The sequence below is a fragment of the Protopterus annectens genome, chromosome 7.part0 (assembly GCF_019279795.1).
Source record: "Protopterus annectens isolate FY-2018-M chromosome 7.part0, PAN1.0, whole genome shotgun sequence".
NCBI classification, from domain to species: domain Eukaryota; kingdom Metazoa; phylum Chordata; order Ceratodontiformes; family Protopteridae; genus Protopterus; species Protopterus annectens.
This window is the reverse complement of record NC_056739.1, coordinates 548,014,244-548,035,207: the sequence shown is the minus strand read 5'-3', so window position 1 is coordinate 548,035,207 and position 20,964 is coordinate 548,014,244. Positions and strand designations below refer to the sequence as shown.

At 40.4% G+C, this 20,964-nt stretch overlaps 1 long non-coding RNA gene across 2 annotated transcripts in view; it reads left to right on the top strand.

Moving 5' to 3' along the window:
- Window positions 1-18,070, top strand: part of LOC122806589 — a 727,223-nt gene extending 709,153 nt beyond the window's left edge. Inside the window, exon 4 of one of the 2 annotated variants that reach the window (XR_006365525.1) lies at window positions 15,394-18,070. This is a non-coding gene — a long non-coding RNA (uncharacterized LOC122806589). Of the gene's footprint in view, window positions 1-14,731 lie in introns of both variants that reach the window. The other variant, XR_006365524.1, reaches the window with a different exon arrangement.
- Window positions 18,071-20,964: the final 2,894 nt, after the last annotated feature.

The window sequence follows — 20,964 nt, the reverse complement described above, 5'->3', positions numbered from 1 at the left end:
GTCATGTCCCCATAAATGTGGGTATTCCTGAACCAGTTCATAAGTGGGTACATAATTTACTGCTATTGCCTTTGTTTTAACTTCATTAAGTTTATATCCCAAAAAGATTTGAAACTGTATCAAAATATTCCACAACACTGTAATGTGTTTTTCTGTTTTTTAAGGTATAAAATAATACCATTTGCTAATAAAGCCAGCTTTTCTTAGCTAACACACCAATTATAGCCTTGAATTTCTGATTCCCTTATTTTCTTTGCCAGTGGTTCCAAATATTATGCAAGTAATAGAGGGGAAAGAGGGCAGCCCTGCCTGGTTCTTCTCAAGCAGAAATTATCAGAGAGGACCCCAGCCACTTTAATTTTCACCTCCGATCCCTCATGTATCCTCCGAATCAACGTTATAATTTTTTCACGAAACACAAATGCTTCCATTGCCCTGCTCATTAAGTCCCAGCTTACTCTGTCAAATGATTTTTCTGCATCAAGAGTCGCCAACAACAGTAGCATTTTCTTAGATTCTGCTTCCCTCTGGATCATCAATGTTCTGTTAATGTCATCAAATGTTTGCCTCCCCTCCACAAAACCACATTGATCCATATCTATCAGTTTTGGCATTACTTTTGCCATTCTTTCAGCCATTATGGACATAAATATTTTATGATCATGGTTTAGGATTGAAATGGGATGGATCTTTACCCTCTTTAGGTTTACAGCTACCACTGCTTTCTTCCAGGACTGTGGTACGTCTCCTCCTCTTAAGATACTGTTAAAACCTTCCAGATCTTTATCAGTTTTTTTTCCTCCTAGCTTCCAAATTTCCACAGGAATACCATCTATGCCTGGGGATTTTCCTGTAGCTTGGTTATACATCACAATTTTTATCTCATCTCCTGCTATCCTAACCATTAGTAACTGAGCCTCATCTACCTCTAACCTTGGCATATTTAATTCTTCCATAAACATTTCCATTTGTATCTTTTCTTGATTTTCATATTTCTCTGCTTTATAGTCACACTCATAGAATTTCCAAAATTTGTAATACTCCTACAGGATCTCATTACCTACCTTGTTATAGGCTGTCAAGGTTAGGCAACAGCCCTTTCTGTTGCCTGAGTCATTGTGCTAAAAGTTTTTGTGCTCTAGTGTTATCCAAAAAACAGTTGCTTAACAGCAGTCTTTCTAAGCTTGTGCATATTAATAGAGGTAGTCCCTTATTTTCTGCGTAGCATTCTGCATTTGCTCCTGGTGTTGTTGCTTCTTAACCATAGCTCCCTTTCTTTTATTTCCACCCTCTCTTTTCAGCAGATAGGTGGGAAATCTCCACTGTCTCATTTTTATTTAATTACCCAGTGCTTTTATTTTAGCTATTATTGGCGCATGATCTGAAATAGTTATTGGGTGAGTATCAAAACCTTCAATTAAATGCACATGTTCCTGTGAAATGTAAATTCTGTCTAGCCTAGCCCAGGTTTTATATCTTGGGGAATAATATGTAAATTCAATCTAAACTCATGTTACTGAATTCACATCTTCCTTGCCAAACATTTTCTTAAATGTCTTCAAAAATATACCCTCTTTTGTTATGTTTTCCCTTCTGGACCCTCAAACACATCTTCAGTGCTGCAAATCAAATTCCAGTCCCCACCTGTAAGTAATATTCCTTGCTGATTCCTTGCTGAAAATGGATTATGTCTCCCAGAATTTTCTTAAGCTACATTATAGCAGTTTTAGATGGAATGTAAATACATGCCAGTGTAATCCTCCTCTCTTGCTAGTAGCCCCTTAGCACTCCAAATCTGCCATTATCATATTTATCTTCTTCTATCACTGTTGAAGCTCCTCTTGCAATTAACGTAAGTACTTATGTTTTTCTTTGTCCCAGGTATTCCGCTGAATAACCTTTATCAAAATCACATGTTCAGATGTTCTTCCTGTTTCTCTGTTGCAGTCATCACACTTGGGTTGTCTGCCTGCAGATAGCCCTCAGTTGGCCTGAATACCAAAGTCTTAGTATTTCTGTGTCGGATGCTGTCACTTCTTCCATGACATCAGATCATCAGGGGTATAAAACAGGCAGCCAACGCCATTACATCAGTCTTTCTTGCTGAGGAGGAGCCCGAAGCAGAAGCAGTTTGCAAGTGCCGGTTGGCCGCTACCTGAAATTTTCATTTTCGGATTTATAATCCTGAAGTCTTCTAAAGCTAATTACCCCATTGGGGATCATTTTTTCTTGCTCTAATCGATGTCAGAAAAAGTTAACAATTGTCTTGCGTGTGGAAAACAAATACCTCGCAGAGATTTTCATTCTTACTGCGTCACCTGTTTAGGCCCAGACCACAACATCCCTCGCTGACGGTTTTGTGCCTTGTTTAACACCCGAACCATTCATTGTCAGGCTAGCTTTGCCGCAAAATTCTTTCACTCTCATTCGTATTCCGAAATGGCTTCGATAAGCCGTCTGACTACCGATCTTCCAAAAAAATGTAAAGATAAAGACAGAGACAGACTGCATATGTCCAAAACTGCCAACAACACTTCCGTTAAGCTAGTTGCCAGTCTGCCGGTCCTCAGTGAGGTGCCTTTGCAGCCCCTAATGCCCACTTCTGTGGATTCACAGGCCTCTCCTGAGACCCATTTGGGGTCCGGTTTGCCGCAAGATGCTTCTTCGACTATGGAACCTGTGGATGTCTCTACCTTGGATGGGTCCGGAGCTGCTGTGCAGGCACTGGCTTCTGAGGGTGTATTCCATCCTACCTATGTTCGAATCAAGCCAACAACTTCTTTTTTAGCCAAAACTACCAAGTTTTTTAGGCCCAGAGTACGCACTATGCCTAGAAAGCTGACGACCAAAGTGCATGCTCAAGCTCCCATGCCACAAAAACAAATGCTTAGAATGGCTAAAGACCTTATTACCCTAATTAGGGGAAGACACCCTTCCCCTGCGAAGAGATAAAGAATAGTTTCCTTCTGACTCTACAGACCAGGAGTCCAGTGGCTCTGAACCTTCTGATTATCAGGACATGCCCTTATCAGCCTATGAGGCTTCAGATGCAGAGGAATCCATTCCCTCTGCCTCCCATCCAGAGGATTTTTCTTTTGGTGAAACCTTGCATACTTTAAGAGAGTAGTTCCACTGGGAATGCCAAGACTACCCTCAGTCCAAAAAGAGACTCAGAGAATTTTTAGAGTTGCCTCAGCACAGGCCTCTAGCTATACCCCCTCTCCTGGATGTTGTAGATGATGTTTTTATGGAATCCAGTCTTACTCCAGATACATTACCCCTGGCCCCTAGGAAAGCTGACAAGTACTACAGAGTATCTGATTCCCATAAGTTTCTATTCAAGAATCCTACTGCTGATCCAGAGATCATTTCCCAGGGACCTAAAGGTATTAAGGCTACTACAGCCAAAAATCCTACCCCTTCAGACAGGGATACCGCAGGCAGAGAAATATCCAAATTTACCCATACTTGGATGACTGCTGATTCAGGCAGACAGTCAGGAATTGCTACTTCAGCACCTGGCATTTGTAAAAAGCCTTCTCACTTCACTGGGGTACACCATCGATGAAAAGAAATCACAACTGGTACCCAGTCAAAAGATTGTATTCCTGGGAGCAAGCTTGGACACAACTACTCAAATGGCATTTCTCACTTCAGAAAAACAGGTCTGACAGACTACTTCAAACAAATAGCCACCAGAACCCAGCTATCTGCAAGCCTTAGGGTTCATGGCCTCATGTATTTTGCTAATTCCATATGCAAGACTGCATATGATGAAACTTCAGGGGTACTTAAAAAGTCTTTGGTGCCAACATTCTCAGGACCTGGAAACAGTCATTCCCATCATACCTTGTCTAAGGGCATAGTTCCTTTAGTGAGCAGAAGCATGCAATCACAACAAGGGACTGCATTTCACTCAACCCCTCACCGTCCAAACCCTGACAACAGATGCTTCAGACTATACATGGGGGGCTCACATGGCAGGCAAATGCATTCAGGGACACTGGAGCCCAAGGCAGATTCTCCTGCACATCAATCAAAAAGATATGCTAGCTGTACAAAATGCTCTGACAGCTTTCAGATACCTAATCCTTCCAGGACAACTGCTGATAAAAACAGACAACACCACACTTATGTGGTACATAAACAAGCAGGAGGGAATCCCATTCTTACTCACTCTGCAGGTTAGCTGTGGCCCTGTGAAACACAGCCTTGAGCAACCAAGTGCATCTACAAGCTCAATTCCTGCAAGGCAATCAAAATTCACTGGTAGACGGCTTAAGCAGAATTCTCCTAGACCCACGAGTGGAAATTGGAGCCCAACACCTTCAACCTTCTGATCCAGTGGTGGGGGACACCAGAGGTGGATCTCTTTGCCTCCCCTGAGAACCACCAGTTACTGCACCAGGAACCCTCACAGCAGGGCCTGGAAAGTGGATGCCCTATCCTTTCAATGGGAAAACCTCTCAATCTATGTCTTTCCCCCTCTGCCCCTTCTCTCAAGAGTACTACTCAAGATAAAACAAGACAGGCCAAGGGCAATTCTTATTGCCTCAGACTGGCCACGACAGCACTGGTACCCACTGTTGTGCAGCCTGACAACGGTGCCACCCTGGCACCTACACCAGGCTCCTACCCTGCTGTCTCAGCAGGAGGGACAGATTTTGCATCCACAATTGCAAACCCTAAACCTTACAGCCTGGCTTATCCCTTAAATATAAATACCCCACCAGCAACCCTCAGCAAACAGGTGCTGGGTGTCATTCTTGAAGCCAGAAGGCCTAGTACTAGGAAAGCCTATGCTGAAAAGTGGAAAAGATATTGTTCTTGGATTCAGTCTAAAGGAAAGGACACAGCAGTGCCTTCCTTACCTCTAATCCTGGATTACCCAGCAGAGCTACCCACAGAGGCCTATCCTTCTTCTCCATTAAGATTCATGCCTCTGCCATCTCAGCTCATTATAATACTGAGCCACCTCTGTTTTTTCACCCTCTCATCAAACTGTTCCTGAGTGGGGCTAACAACTTAAGGCCCCCTAGGAGAGCTCCCATCCCTGCCTGGGACCTTAACTTTGTACTGGAAAAGCTCACGCACCCCCCCCCTTTGAACCTGTTGCCTCAGCAGAGTTAAAATTCTTCTCTTGGAAAACAGCCTTGCTTTTAGCCATAACTTCAGCTACAAGAGTGTCTGAGTTACAGGCGCTAATGGCTGTGGAACCCTTCATTATTTTCCATGCTGACAGGTTTTCTCAGGACTAACCCATCTTTTATGCCTAAGGTGGTGTCCAGCGTGGCTCTAAACCAATCCATCCATTTACCAACCTTCTTCCCTAACCCTCAGAATAAAGGGGAAGGGGTCTTGCACTCCTTGGACATGCACATACAGCTCAGGTTCTACCTTGATAGGACTAAGCCTTTCAGAAAATCTTACCAGCTGCTAGTCAGCTTTGCTACAGGGGCAGAGGGTAAGACCATTTCAAAAACCATTTCCAAATGGATAGCACACTGCATCCATTTCTGCTACAAGCACCATGGAAAACCAACACCACAGGGGGGTCAGAACACATTCCACTAGGGCTACTTCTACCTCTACAGCATTTCTCAGGGGAGTCCCCTACCAGGGACATTCTGGAAGCTGCAACCTGGAGTTCTGTACACACCTTCACCAAGCATTACCACTTATCTATCTTTTCCAAATCCAGGGCTGGATTTGCTACAGCAGTCTTGCAAGGCTTACTAACCAGCCCTAACACTTCTTGTCTGCCTCCACCCTTCCTCAGCTTTGGGAATCAAACCAAGTGTGATGACTGCAGCAGTGAAACATGAAGAACATAGTGCAGTTGTGTGCACTTACCATAAATGTAGATGTTCGAGTGTATTCACTGTTGCAGTCCTGGTTTCCCACCCTCCAGTCCCCTGGCTTTCTCTGTCTCTCCTCTCTTTGGCCATTTTTACTGGTGGTGTTCCCCACCATGTACTAGCTCCCTATTTAGGGGCTTCTGACATTTGGGGCAAGAAAAACTGATGTAATGGCATTGGCTGCCTGTTTTATACCCTTGAGGATCTGAAGTCGTGGAAGAAGCGACAACATCTGATGCAGAAATACTAAGACTCTGGTATTCGGGCCGACTGAGGGCTACCTGCAGGCAGATAACCCAAGTGTGATGACTGCAACAGTGAATACACTCAAATATCTACATTTATGGTAAATGTACACAACTGTACTTTCTTTCTAATTGTGTCTCCTGTAATATAACAATTTTCACTTTACATTTTTTAATATAGTTCACTACTCTTTCTTGTTTGTATTCATTTGTGAAGCCATTTACATTTAATCACATTAATGAAAGCATTATTGTATTAAAAACTTTATTATTCCCACCTTTTATGTATAACACCTTTTTTGTTAAATGTCTAGTTCCAGCTTTTGTGTACATGCAAACACTGATTTGGCAGATTAAACTTTTATACCGTTGTGACAAGAAACATCTTATAAAACTTTTTGTTTTATTGAAAGCCCTCCAAAAAAAAATCCCCAGTACCCCCATAAATCTCTTAATACTAACACACAAAATTATGTACACCTTCAAATATTGAAGTTTTACCTTCTTTATAGGAACAAAAGTCCCAAACCGACAGCCACACTCACTGACCTGAGTTAACCTAAAAGAAAGGTTATCCATGCTAAGAGGCACGGTGCAGCCTGTGATTCTACTAAGTGTTGATTGGTTTTCTCTTATCTTTATAGCACTCTCAGCTGGGAAACCCCCTGAATGTTTTCAGATAGCATGAGAAAGACCCTGAATGTTTTCAGAGAACATTATCTACCTTGGGAAAACCCCTGAATGCTTTTGGAGAACACAATCTTCTAGTCAATTTCTCTTTTCCCCAACCAATCACTCCACACTAGACTGTAACCAGTTTCTCTCTTTTGATCAGATTGTCTCCATGGAGAACCAGGCAGCCAGTTTCTCTTTATCAGATTGTTTCCATGAAGACCAGCTGCAGAATTGTTACTGAGGATGTGCTAGAAAAAATGTGTCATAATATTCAGTATTCTTTTTCATTTACTTTATCTCTTTTAAAATGTGGTACTAAATCAATCGTAAGGTCATTAATCCAGTCATTCCCCCATGCAAGAATGAGAAACAGCACATTATTTTTTCTTTTATGATGGTATTTAACCAGGGGTTTTTACATTACATTGTCTACATTTCTTAAAACTGAACAAGAAGAAAGAGTGAAGAAGGGAGAAAGAAAAGAGGAAAAACAAAAGAATAGCAGCACCTGTTTACAATCCCCATTGCACTTACAACTAAAAAAAAAAAACTTTACTTTGTAGCATGTAAAGACAGCCACATCGCAAAATTGGTACTACAAGAAAAAAATCTTTACTTACAGTTAACTTTTTTCATCTTCCCCTCCCAAAAGCACTTTTCTAAACATTAATGACACGAAGTATGGCATATGCTTTAGAGCCCTCCACAACTCCAACAAATTTGAAAAAGTCCAGTATTTCCAGATTTTTTTGTTCTGTCATATTTCACAAATATAATTATTGCATTGTAACCCCATATTAAGTTACTGGTTTTATTACTGTTTATCTCCGAAATCCTGTCTCGGCTTCTCAATTCTTCTAGTCTACTCTCATGCTTTCTTCCTTCTCTCCAACATTTTCCGTTGACAAATTTGGCTAAGGTTTCACAGGTACAGTCCCTTTGTGGTCTTTATTACCAGAAGAACAAGAAGCAGAATCTCCTTCTGTTTCACAGTTTACGTTTTGTTGGACAAGCTTTTGTATTTCTTCCTTAGTATGTACTTCATCAAAAAATTATGTTGCCCCTCCAGGGAAGGATACCTTGAAGACAGCTGGGTACAGGTTTGAATCTCACACCTGTATCTCGACATTACCTGAATAGTGGAATACATTTGCTCCTCTTCTGACTGGTGTACAATGAGTAATCATTCTCAAGTAGTCTGCTGTCTCTCACTTTTAGTATTTTGTCCTTCTGCCACAGTTTTTCAGAATCAGCTGCTTCTGCTGGTAAGATTGCATCTTTACTATTAAAGGTCTAGGTTGCTTTCTTATAGCCAGGTTAGGAGCATATACACAATGTGCCCTTTCAGTGAACAACTCCTGCTGTGGAATGCAAGTCCAGTTGCTTATTAGTGCTTTCATAAAATTAATGTAGTCTGTTCCTTCCAGCTTCTCTGGTATAGCAGAAACCCTCAGGTTTTCCCTGCATGCTCAGTCCTCTAATTCTATTATTTTTGTGACATCTCTTCCTGAGCAGTCTCATATTCAGCTAGCCTTTTCTTCATTTCGACCTCTGATTTTTGCAGCTTTATCATATGTGAATATCTGTTTAAAGCTTCTTCAATTTGTTCCAGACTTTTGTTGTTTGTGTTGACATACTCCATCAGTGTTTTATTTATTTTAACCAGGTCTGTATACAATTGTCATATCTTTCTGTAGGTTATTGTAAGTCATGTCTGAAGGTTGCATTGCTTTCTGCTGAACTGCTGCAGAAATTTCCCCAGTCAATGTTTCTTCCTCACTTTTTGTAGGCAATTTTTTCCAGGTTTTTTGTATTTCTTTATTCCTGGCATCCAGGCAGTGCACTTTCTAGCCAGTTACTGAAATTTACCCATAAACAGAAGTCTACTGGCCTTCTCTGCTGAGTTTCTGTTTCCACACTGGGAGAGCTATCTTGGAAGTCCAGGTCCTTGCTGTGTGTTTGGTACTGAAAAAGAATCTGTAATAGACCCCAGCTCCATACTAATTTGGTGGGACCCCCTGGATGACTTTGTTTGCAATAAGTTTGTAAATCTCTACAGCTGAGCCTAATTTCTGATGGGTTGGAATGTCTGGGAGATGTTTTCGAAAAAGGTTTGGAACCTCTGAAAAGAGAGTGTAGTAACCTCCGGGTACGACTCAACACCCACACATCTGAAGCGATGGCTTCCTAAGCTTCTGGGTGAAGAGCCAAATGACCCTTGACAGCCTCTAGTGTAGGACAGTCAGACAATCCTTCAGGGTCACTGAAAGGGCCTGCCAAAGAAAGTTCCACAAAAAAACTGATTTTGTGGACCACCCATGCCCTGCGGATGGCGTCCGTTATGTCTTCTTGGGATGCTTCTTCAGAGGTTTCCTTCTGAAGACTTCTGCAACATTCTGAAAAAGAGGTGCTTACCCCCTTTCTAATTCCTTGAAAAGGTTAGTTGAGAGGTGGTAAAGCACACTCCAGTGGCAGAGTCTTCTTGTCCCACTAACTCTTCATTAGAGTATCCTTAACTTTCCCCCAAACAAGGAAAAGCCATCAAAAGGGCCATTGACAAAGGATGGCTTGAAGCACTGTGGAAAGTTGCATAAGTGCATCCAAGCATGGCACCGCATGGCAATACCAGAGCCAGGCACTAGGGATACTTCATTGGCCGTGTTTGAAATGTTAGCGTTGGAAAGCATGGTGGATAACAGAGTCTCCAGCATCTTCAGAGTCTCTGGAGAGTGCTGTCTCTTGAAATTCCTTGACACTTCAGACACCGAGTCATGTTGAAGTCTTGTTAAGTGTGACAGATAGTCAAGAGCTGTTAGAGCAAAATGGTTGCTGCATAAGTGAGATTCTCTAAATGATCCAAAGCCCACAGCTCCTTGTTCAGGGGCAGACAGAAGAGCTCAGAAATCTCCTTCTTGGTGGCAGATGCCACCAAAATAGCATCAACTGCTGGAGCCTTACTTCCATGTGGCTGGTCCTTGGGGGAGTGAGATTCTTATCTGGCTTTTTGGGGATAGGCTCCACTTTGTTGGGTTCCTGCTATGCTTTCCAGCATCCATAGGGAGAACCACCCAAGGCATGCATGGGCCTACACCAAGGGCTTTCAAAAATACTGACTCCTCTGGAGAGGGGGCTTCAGTGCTCCAGCCTCTGTGTTTGCAATGCACTTCAATAAGTTGCCAGAAGAGGAGTCATCCCACAGAGACTTAGGGGAACCCTCTCCTTCCTCTTGGTCAGTATCCCCCATGAGAAACTCCTCCAGGATGTTTAGGTGTTTCCTCTTACAATTCTTCTTCCCTGAAACCTCCCACTTTGGCAAATCTGGGAGAAGGGGAAGAGGCAGGAAGCCCCATCAAAGGGACAGGATGGAGACCCTCCAATGCAGGCTGTCCAAAAGTAGACTGATGACTGGTTGCAGGCACTGATGAGAAAGGGGAAGGGACACCAGCTGGAGAAAACTGACCCTTCTCCTGAAAAGATAACCTCCTGTCTACAACGAAGGCCAAAGAAGAAGCTGGTCTGTTGGTGCAGAGGGTCCCAGCACCCAAAGGTACCAGAAACAGCCCTGGCATTGAGATCAGTACTGTGCTGTCCAAAGCCTAAACCCCAAGTGGAACAGATGATCCCAAAGCAGGGATCATAAACCTTGACAAAGAAACTCCAGCTATGACACCATGGCTCCAAGGTCCTAAGGAGCCTGAGTCAATCCGACCAAGGAATTACAACTGAAGACTGCCAAGCCATCAGATCCAACTGAGAGGGTGGGAAAGCAGCTGGGCAGGAAGACCTCAGATCCAAAGGGACCAAGGGAAGAATCCAAAAACATGAAGCGGAGGGTCCTGGTAGCAGAACTGGACCTGAATGAATAAGGCCTAATTGCATCTGCAAAAAAAAGACATCAGCAGCTGCTCCAAATCAGAAGTTTTAATTCTGCCCACCAACCTCAATGACCTGATGGATGACGCCACTGATTGGGGCTTGGGGAGGAGATGAACCTCTCTCCCAGATCCAAACCAGAATGGGAAAGGGGAGGACTCCAGCAACAGCTCTAGTGGAGTGGAAGGTGACAAGAGGGAGGCCGTCCTACCGAAAAAGGACCCTTTAAGCAGAAGGGGACTCAGAAGGATCAGAGACTTGCTGGTTGTCAGCTCTGATTGGTTGGAGCTGATGTTGGCACTAGGGGACATAAAAGTAGTGGGATCTTCATGTCCAGTGAGCCCAAGAAATGAGGATCTCTTCCCAATCCCATTTAGAAGACCTGGAGTCCCAAATGTGGTGCTTCTCGGACCCAGCTTTAGGAACCAAAGAAAGAGCAGCAGGAGGAGTAGAAGAAGAATCAAAGGGGAGTAGTGTCTTGAGGACCAACTTGGCCCTATGTTCATTGAAGGCCCTGGACATGAACCCTTCACAGATAGTGCATTGAGAGTCCAGGTGTGATACTTCGAGACAAACACATTTAAGATGTGTGTCCTGCAAAGGCAACTTGTGCCTGTAGGCCACATTTTTAAAAAAAAAACATCCATAACTAGAGGCAAAACAACAGATAAAACAGACAACAGGAAAATAAAATGATGACTAACAAACTTAAATACCTAACGCACTCAAAAACTAAACTAACTGTATAACATGGTATGGGAAGTAAAATTTCCACCAAAAAACACTTTGCTAGGATACACCAAGCAGAGCCAAGATCAAGCTCTTTACTAGAAGTATGGCAAACTAATTCTGAGGTTTAGGGTGAGGAGTGAGGATTTGTGGGTAAGGGAGGTGGAGCCAAGAAAGTTCAACATATGGTGGAATTTGAGTCTGATCCAAAGACCCACAGGTTGAAGCCAAATTTATCAGACATCAGATTTACTGTTGCACCCACAGATATTAGAAGTATTACTTGCTTGAGCACCAAGTCCTCTCATACAGGGTCATGACAGGAGTATTGTTTCCAAGTTGTATTGTCCAGAGTTCACTTGAAATGGGAAGAGGGCAAGGAAGCAAGCTTGTAGAAATGTTTGATGATAGTGTCATTGCTAGGTCAGTTACATAAAACCAGAGACAACTGCATAGAAAAAGCAGCAGGGGGAAATCCAGACAGTATCCATACCTTCAAGTGAAGCTGATGACACTGACAAGAAATTCTGCTGAACTGGCCATAACAGCAGTCTTAAATATGAGTAACAGATGTCTAAAGGTACTGCATGTCCTCTCAAGAAATTATTTCAGGAAAGAGTAAGCTTTAATCTGAGCCACAGCTGTCAAAAAGATCCTACAGTTACTTTGGAAGGAGAGCTGAGGAAGCTGATAAAGCAGCTAATACAGGCAAAGCTCTCAGATTCCATGTTATAGTATTTGAGGTAGACAGCCAGGCAGCCAAGTGGGCTTTTAACTGTTGAGAGAAGATTGAGCCAGTATACTGGGTCAGGGGGTTATTTGGAGAAGAGAGACTCCAGGGGACTAAATGGAGAAATGGGCGATCACTTAATGGTACCAAGGGCCCATATCTAATACTTCCGGACAGTATTCATGATATTCCTTTTTCTGCTCATCAAGTGCACAAAGAGGTGGCTTGTACAGACGTTCCATTAGTCATCTATTTGAACACATGAAGGACTTTTAGAAGGCTTGTGAGCAGCCTCAGAAGGTAGATAAGGCAGGAAATGCTGTTAAGATGCTAAGGCTTCTTTGGTGCCATTACTCACTATTGAGGAACCATTTAAAAGGTAGTCATATACACTGTGGGGACCTTCAGTACCCTGAACACTGTAACAGGTACATCTTGATGGTAGTAGACTGTACTACTAGATACTTTGATGAATTTGCTTTTGTCCCTCAAATCAGAAAAGGTGGCAAATGGAATGGAAATTTTCAGCAGGGTGAGTTATGTACTCAGGGATGTTACTCTGATGCCATATATGCAGACCTTTTTGTAAAAATATGGTGGGCAAAGCAATTAAAATTAACCATTGTCATAATTTTTGTTTATGATGTTAGATTCTAGTTTTAGGTCCAAGATGGCAGCAATCATACACCACTTTAAGTTGGAGTGGGACAAATGCCTCTCCTATATCCTCTTGGATACAGAGGGGGGGGGGGTGCCCATATTTTTGGCCATTCAAGCTACTTTATGGCATTGTAGTTAGGGGGGCCTGAAGCGTAATTTGTGATGAATTAGACAAGTGTATGAAATTCTCACAAGAGCCTTTTATAGAGTACTTTCTGAATTTCAGAGCCAAGATTAGGGACTTCACGTGATTGGCATAAAATCACAATAGCAGCAAAAGAACTGGCACAACCTGAAAGCTAGAAGCCAAGAATATACATGCTGACAAAAAGCAAATGGTGCTTACACCTATTCTACAAAAGCTTCAAGCAGTGTGGAATGGGTTCCTTCACTGTTGTGAGAAACTTAAATTATATTACTTGCTGGAGTGGTCTAGGAGGAGTTATAAAACACATTGTACCATGCTAACATGATGAAGCTCTGCAATTAAGCAACTGTAAGTATACACTGAGTTACAGGAGGTATCAGAAGAGAATCATGGGATGAACCTTCTCAGTGAGGTTTCACTTGACATTTTAGTGGATGAGGCAGTGATGTAACACCTGTTCCTTGTCAAGATTCAAGAAATCTGAGCAGTAGTAGAAGAGTGTGTATACAGGCTCACCACTAGTGAAACAACCTCTGAACATGGTGACCCCACAGGAAATCAGAGAAGTCCTTTATAGGATATCTGAGGAAAAATCAAGCAAACCAAGTGGGATGAATAATAGAGGAAATGTTGGACTGGGGAGATAATCCATGAATCTTAAAGTTCCTGGGCCTTCCCAGTAGGTGTAGTGCTAAAGAAGAATGGAAGCGCCAGGCTCTGTGTAGAGTATAGGAAATGTACATAGTCAAAGATTCAAATGTGTCAGAACAAATGAAGCCTTGGAGCAGTTGGGTGAGTACAAGTATCTTACTACTAACCTAAATGTTATTGGCAAGTACCTTTGGCTCCCATAGCATGGTATGTATCAATTGGTTATCACAATTTGATAGTGTTACTTCACCAAGATGTCCCTTTGGGATGAAAAATGGTCCAACAACTTTACAGAAATTTGTCAACTGTATCCTGGTAGAAGTTGGAAGATACCATAATCTTCTTGGCAGCAGCATGTTCAACAGATTAGGTAGATGCTGAGCAGACTAACAAAATGTTAACTATTTAGGAAAACAAATGTCAGGAGGAATGACAAGTGCCTATCTTGGTCATCGGCTGAGTGGTACTAAGTTCAACCATATTCTGCCAAAGTAAATGCTGTACAGGAATGACCTACTCGTATTACTAAAAAGCAGATATGAGCATGCCTTAAGACAATGGGTTGATAAAAAAAGTTTGTTTTTCAGTAGAGAAGCATAGCCACGCCTTTTATAAACATCACCAAGAATAGACCTGTATAAGATTATCTGGAAACCAGCTTGTGAGTAGGCATTCCATGATATCAAGGCGACATTGGTTGTACCCTGTGTGCCAGCTAGTCCTTTTATAGTGAGAAATTTATCATGCTGGTAGATGTATCAAAGCATGGACAAGGGAATGTACTTAGTCAATTTTTTTCAAATGAGAAGAACATATCAGTACTAGATTCCAGCCAAAGAATCACATGTTAAAGGTGGAGAAGGAATGATTAGGATCCTCAAAACTTACCTGTATGTTGAAAATACATAGTAGTTGCACATGACAATCTCTGTTTTACTTGTATGGCAGAACATTTACAGAGGTTATATATCACAATGCTAAAGTGGCTTCACAAGAATAGTGGGCTAAATGGTAAGCCTCAAAGATGGAATTGCAGTCCTGTAACACAACCCATCACTGCGGTAGAGCTAGCCTGTAATTGTTTAAATGCTGTACGATTACTAGTGTAGAAAGCTGTATAAAAGAATAACACAATTTTTTTTCTTTTTGTAACATGTTACAGCTTTAGAACAGAGTTCAAACACAACAGAACTATTTTTCACAAATCTGTTAAATCCATGAAAAGGCAACTGGCATAAATAGACTGCCAATAACTTTGCAGCTGGATTTGTCTGAAAGACTGCATCAACTATACAATTTCCATTGTTGGCTTATTCCAGAAATACATTAGCCTGTTTTGAAAGTACTCCCTCTTAAAAATCGAAGTACAGCTGTGGAGACTGCAGTTAAAGCTTTGCCTCACAAATGCAACAAATTTTTTGTACCGAAAGCTCATGCACAGAATTCATTACCTGCAGTGTTCTGCAACTTCTAAAGATTCTTAAAAGTGAGAGGTGTACAAGTAAATCTTCAGCTAGTGATAGTAGTAGAAGAGATTGTTAATAGCTAGATTTTTCTAACTGTAATTTGTCTATTCCAGCCTTTTATGTATTTATTTACTTTCTGTGCATTTGGGAATATACATGCATTAATTCAATTTTCAAAGCACATTATTTACTTAAAATGAAAATTAGTCTCATTATTCAAATTCAGTAGCTGGCAGATGGTGATTTTAGTAGTATAATAGTATGTATTAAAAAAAATGGAAAAAGTATTAAATTGTGACACACTTCTCAAAAAGTGACCAAGTCGCAAAAGGGTTATACTACAATTGTTTTATTTTAGGACTGATAAAATCTAATAAACCAGGAAAACACAACTATAAAGACAGCCCCTATCATTTATTCCTCATTGGAAAACCAAGTGTAAAACTGGCTTGGGTAAGTTTTAGTTACTGTTGGTAAGATAGCACTTTAAGACACTGGGTGGAGACCAAGGTTGGTGAATTCCTGTGAAGTCAATAGTTCTAACTCTGCTATGCAGCTGCTTTATGTGAAGCTCATTTAGGTGTTTCAACTGCTGGATATAACCTATGCCATGGCTGCAGTGGTTACTTATCATATGCCAAAGCCTACAGCTCCTAGCATATTGCTGTGTGGCACTGGTGTGAATCTTAAGACCACACCCTTGTCACATATTAACTAATGGCACTAGATATGATTTAAAGGTATTTTATTACTTATGATATTTGTATTATAAAAAAAAAAACAGGATACTAATGATATTACTGAACCTTTTCTCAAAGCCATTATAAACATTGGGGGTCCTACAGCAAAAAAAAAAAAAAAAAATAGGGCATTGATGGTCATAGGTCTTAATGGAGAACACAGAGTAATGATTGGGTTAGACTATTCACTTTTGGTCTAAAAAAATGAAAAATAGTGCAGGCTATTCTTAGTTGTATATATGTGACAGGTTAATGCCTGGTATAGAGGAGTTCATCTAATCAGAGAGCCACAAAACTCTGGAAATCATTTTAGGAAGACAAGATTCGGCCTTTAGCTAGCTCCCTCTCAGAATGGTTTATGCTACAGCATTGGTCCCTCGCACTCATCTTCTGGTATGTCGATTGAGTCACTTAGCTGTACTTCATTTGCTGAACAAGAAATCAAAATATTTGGTACCCTTATAAGAAAAAAGTGAAACTGGTTTTGCAAGTATGTCCTTTTACTTCCCCCTAAAATAAAGATATGTGACAGCTTATACTTGGGGTAAGGCTGTTAAATCAATTTGTAATAGTTAAAATTGTTTGTAAGTTGACAATGAACCTGCTTGCATTAAGAAAATACTTCTGGGTGTAAAGTACAGTAACAGAGCACAAATATCATTTCAAAGCTTTATCTATAGTCATTATCTTGGCAACTAAGAATATTCCCATATCTAAGTCAGTGCTGTTTCATGGAATTCTCTCTTTAAAGCAGCACTGAAAACACAGGAGATAGCATTTGATTCGGGACTTACTTGCCTGCCTTGGAGTCATAGTCCATGCTAGCCACAAAGAGCTCTTTATTCTTTGCTACACAACTTTCTTCCACAGGACAGGGCGTAGATGCTGACTAAAATAGGCAAACAAGTAACTATAATACTGTGTTTAAAGCTGTTTGTTCATATCTTTCTATATCTTGACTTTTCTAAAATGACTAACTTTAGATGACAGACTGTGGAGCCAGTTTATGCATCCATTGGATCATATGCTTCCATTACTTTCAGAAGTAAGAGTAAATGCAGTGAACACAGCTTTCAAATCCTTCTCAGGGTCTTCTATTCATTAGGATCATAGGAAGTTACTAGGCTATTGGCCATTACAAGCCTAGCCAAGAATCTATCCCAAGTCAGCACCCTATGCCTCTGTCCTGCAGGGACATAGGTGGAATCCCATTGGTGTATTTTCTTCCTCAGGCCACTTTCAGAAAGTTGACAGGTATTCTTCTCATATTTTGAAACCTAGTTTTGGTCCTTCTGTGTAATACATATTGCATGGGGATCCTTCAGTGTCATCTCTCCTTATCAGCATGAAGATGTAAGTAGTGGATTTAACTCTGTAGGCATTCATGACAAAGTTACAGCCAAGCTAAGTACAGCTGTGAACATGTAACAAACAGCATTCTGGATAAAACAACCAGCAGGATGATTATATGTAAGAACTTTTAACCCATCAGTGTAGTGTTTGTTGCATCAAACATTAGGGAGGGTATCTGCAGACAAGTAGTGAATATTTGGAATCCTCTCTAGAGAGCTGTTTTTAAGCACTATTTTATTTATATCTGAATAAATTCCAGTAGACCCATCCTTTACTTTTTTGACAAGGCCAAGTTTTTATTATTATTATTCTAAATAAGAGTAATGCAGCTAAGACACCTGGAAAACAATTGAGGAGAGAAGTACTTCTGTGTTTCTATAAGATTTAATTTACTGCAAGTAAAATGATGAGGGAAGCTCATTGCTGAATCATTTGAATATATACTTCCTTTATCTGTAGCAGACAAGGAAAATCCATTGAAAAATTAAGGGGCATGCGCTCAAAGCTGCAAAGAAGAGCAGAACACTGCAAGTGATACTCTATTAATAATGAATGCTGTAAGCAAATGGCGACAGAGATACACTTAACACTGAAGGCTGCATGTTTGGTAATATTAGGATTCCTGTCTTCAAAGTACTGGTTGAGCAAACAGCTGTATATATATATATATATATATATATTTTTTTTTTTTTTTTTTTTTTTGAAATTAGTTACTTCTTGACAGACTATAGGTTTATTACACTACCTTGTTCACTATTATGAGTTCTGCATTTGAATCTGAAGTCAGAGTGCATGTTTTTCTAGGAATTTATTTCTTTGAAGAAAGGCTTAGCTGTGGCCATGTGTATGGTGCTGTACTAACGGTGTGCAGTTTGATTAGCCAAGTGATATTTAAAGTTTAAAAATACTTCTCCCAATTCTATTAAAGCTGTGTAGCCAAGATTTATGCTGTTTCATGTGATTTTTTTTTTACCATAAGACAGTAAGTTAACTTGCTGTTTATTTTAAGAATTACCTGTAAACAATCCTCAACAGTTTTTGCTTAACCAAACACATTCAAAGTTCACATGTAAAAGTAATGTGTTATGTTTTGTGTGTCTTTAGTATTAAACTATACAAATGGTACTGAAAATTAAAAATCTAATGTTTCCGAGGAGAAGATACTCTTTTTAATATTGTGAAAATGGAGGGAATGTACAGGTACAGTCTGTGCTCTGGGGGGGGGGTTAATCTCCATAAAGTTCCTGATGAGATTGTTAGACAGTACTGCTACATGATTTTGTGAAGCATGAATCTAATCTGTGGACTATGAATCTGTTCCCTCATTGAAAATAGAAAACTTGCAATAAGAGTACTCAAATGAAGCCTGATATTCTAAGGAAGGTTAATTAAAGCCAACCTTCCTCAGCTGATGTGGACATGAAAGCTGATTCTCAAACTAAAATTTGACAGATTAAAGTGGATGGTTTCATTCTTCAAAAAAGTTGCAGATTTGCCTGGTTTATCCAAATTTCAAGACACTTTGAACAGGTCACAATCAACATGTTTAGAGAAAAATCACAAAATTCACAGGACCATGTTTACTGTATTTCATGTTCTCTGAAGCAGGACTTAGTATTTTTTTTATATTCATCCAGATATATTCTGTGAAAGACTGATGTAATCATAAAATGTACATGAGTTAGAAATATGCTGTTTAGCTTTCAGAAATTGCAAATACAAAACGTCTGTATTTTTCTCATCAAATATTTTAAATCTAAACTTTGAACTCAGCTTGGGTTTAAAAGCTAAAAGTCACATTCTTTACGGACAACAGAAACTGGAAAAAAATATTACTATAAAATGACTAAGAGGAAATGATCAATCAAACAAAAGATATACCCCAGGATTCAGTAAACTCCGTGTAGGAATAGCGTTATTCCTACACAGAGTGAATAGTGTCAGTGTCTGCATCCCCCACTCTGCTGCACACCTTACATATTAATGAAGGCATGCTACTTAGAGGGAGCCATGGCCGCAGATACTGAATGAGTGCTAGGGGGTGTGTTACAGTGCCCACATGTCTGTAATATGCCCCCTGCAGTGACAAAGTGCCATACGGCACTTTACAAAACAGTGTCTGCGGACACTGAAATACTTAATGGCAAGTGAAATCATACTGTCACAACCCCTTGCATTGTGAAAGTGCCATGCGGCACTTTACATTAGAAAACAGTGTCCCTGGACACTGACATTATGAATGGGAACTGAATGCAATACAGGGGGTGTGTGACAGTTACTGTGACACACACCCTGCATTGTGAAAGTTCTGTATGGACCATACCTCTCAACTGTACAGATTTTTGCAGAATGCCCAGATGTTTACCTCATAGTTTTGGCCCCCATAAAGTTACTGGTTTTCTGGCAAATCACTGAGAATTGAAGTCCCTAAATAATAGTCATTTGAGTTACAGACTTCGTATCATTCAGAAAATGCATGCAAATACAAAACCGGACATTCTAAATATTGCCCTTACAAACTTAGAAAGTTAATAGAATGACAGGTCTTGCATTAGCATGGATTTTTTGAAGACTGTGATGTGTGAAATTCAAATGTAATGCAAAAATCAGGCCAGCACCAAAATGAGTGGAAAAAATATTATTTAATATATGTGGCAACACCAAAGGTGAAGTGCATAGCACTGCATCCAAAAGTCAGACCGGTTTCGGCATAACCTGCCTTCCTCAGTAACAAGGGTCTATATCATAAGAGAGAAAGTTCAAAAATATGAACGCTCTTATGATCAAAAATGCCGGACATCTAAATGCTTTTTCCTGGGGTCACAGTACAATGAGAATAGGAATGTTTGCCTTTCCTCACTGTAGTGCGACCTCTGAGTTGGAATATATATTTAGCGGGGGGTAATATAAAGTTTGATGTTTGAGCATTCGTTCTTTTGAACTTTTGCTCTTATGCTATAGACCCCAGTAACAATACTATACATATAGTATACACATATATAGTCAACAGAATACAAGAAAACACATTCCCATTGGTTAATCATAAGGGGTCATTAAGACCCAGGGAAAATAATCCTCCTAACTTAATGATCCAGCTTCTCTCATTTCTATTTAAAATGGAGTGCCAACTCACTTTGTTCATCCTGTCACCCTGAATTTTATCAATTATCATGAAATTAAATATTGCAGCACTATGTTTAACAGTATGCCTAAATAGGGCACTGGAAACCTTTTAATTTCTAATGTCACTTGTGTTCTGACATCCGTATGCAGAATTGGCGTGAGGTTTGACCACTATAAAAGGCCGAACATGAACAGGTCACTAAATAAAACAGCCAATCTGTACTACAATTGGCAAAAAAATTAATCTGATACACCATACTGGTGTTCTCACTAGAAAACTGTTTAGATTTGAACATGAATTTGCAAAAAGAGAAATGCCCACAAGGGACATAACCAATCAAGTTATCCTCAGTAAGAGTAAGTTGATGACTCAGTGATCCGGAACCCCTCCAATGTTTTTAGTGACTAAAGTGAGACCCCAGAGTCTGACCCATGCGATAAGAAAACAAGCACCTAGATGTAAGAAATTCCAACAATGAATTATTAGCTAATAAAATGTTCCAATGTCGGTCCACAGTGTCCCTATGAATGTTAATATTGTGTCCAAATGTGGTAATAAATTTGATATTAGTTGTATCTTGGTTAGGTCTATCTCTGTATTCCAAAAGGTCCAACCTATTCTGCTGAGAAGCCCAATTACTGGCAGACGTAATATTATCATACCCATAACCCCTGACCTGAAATTTCATGATAATTGATAAAATTCAGGGTGA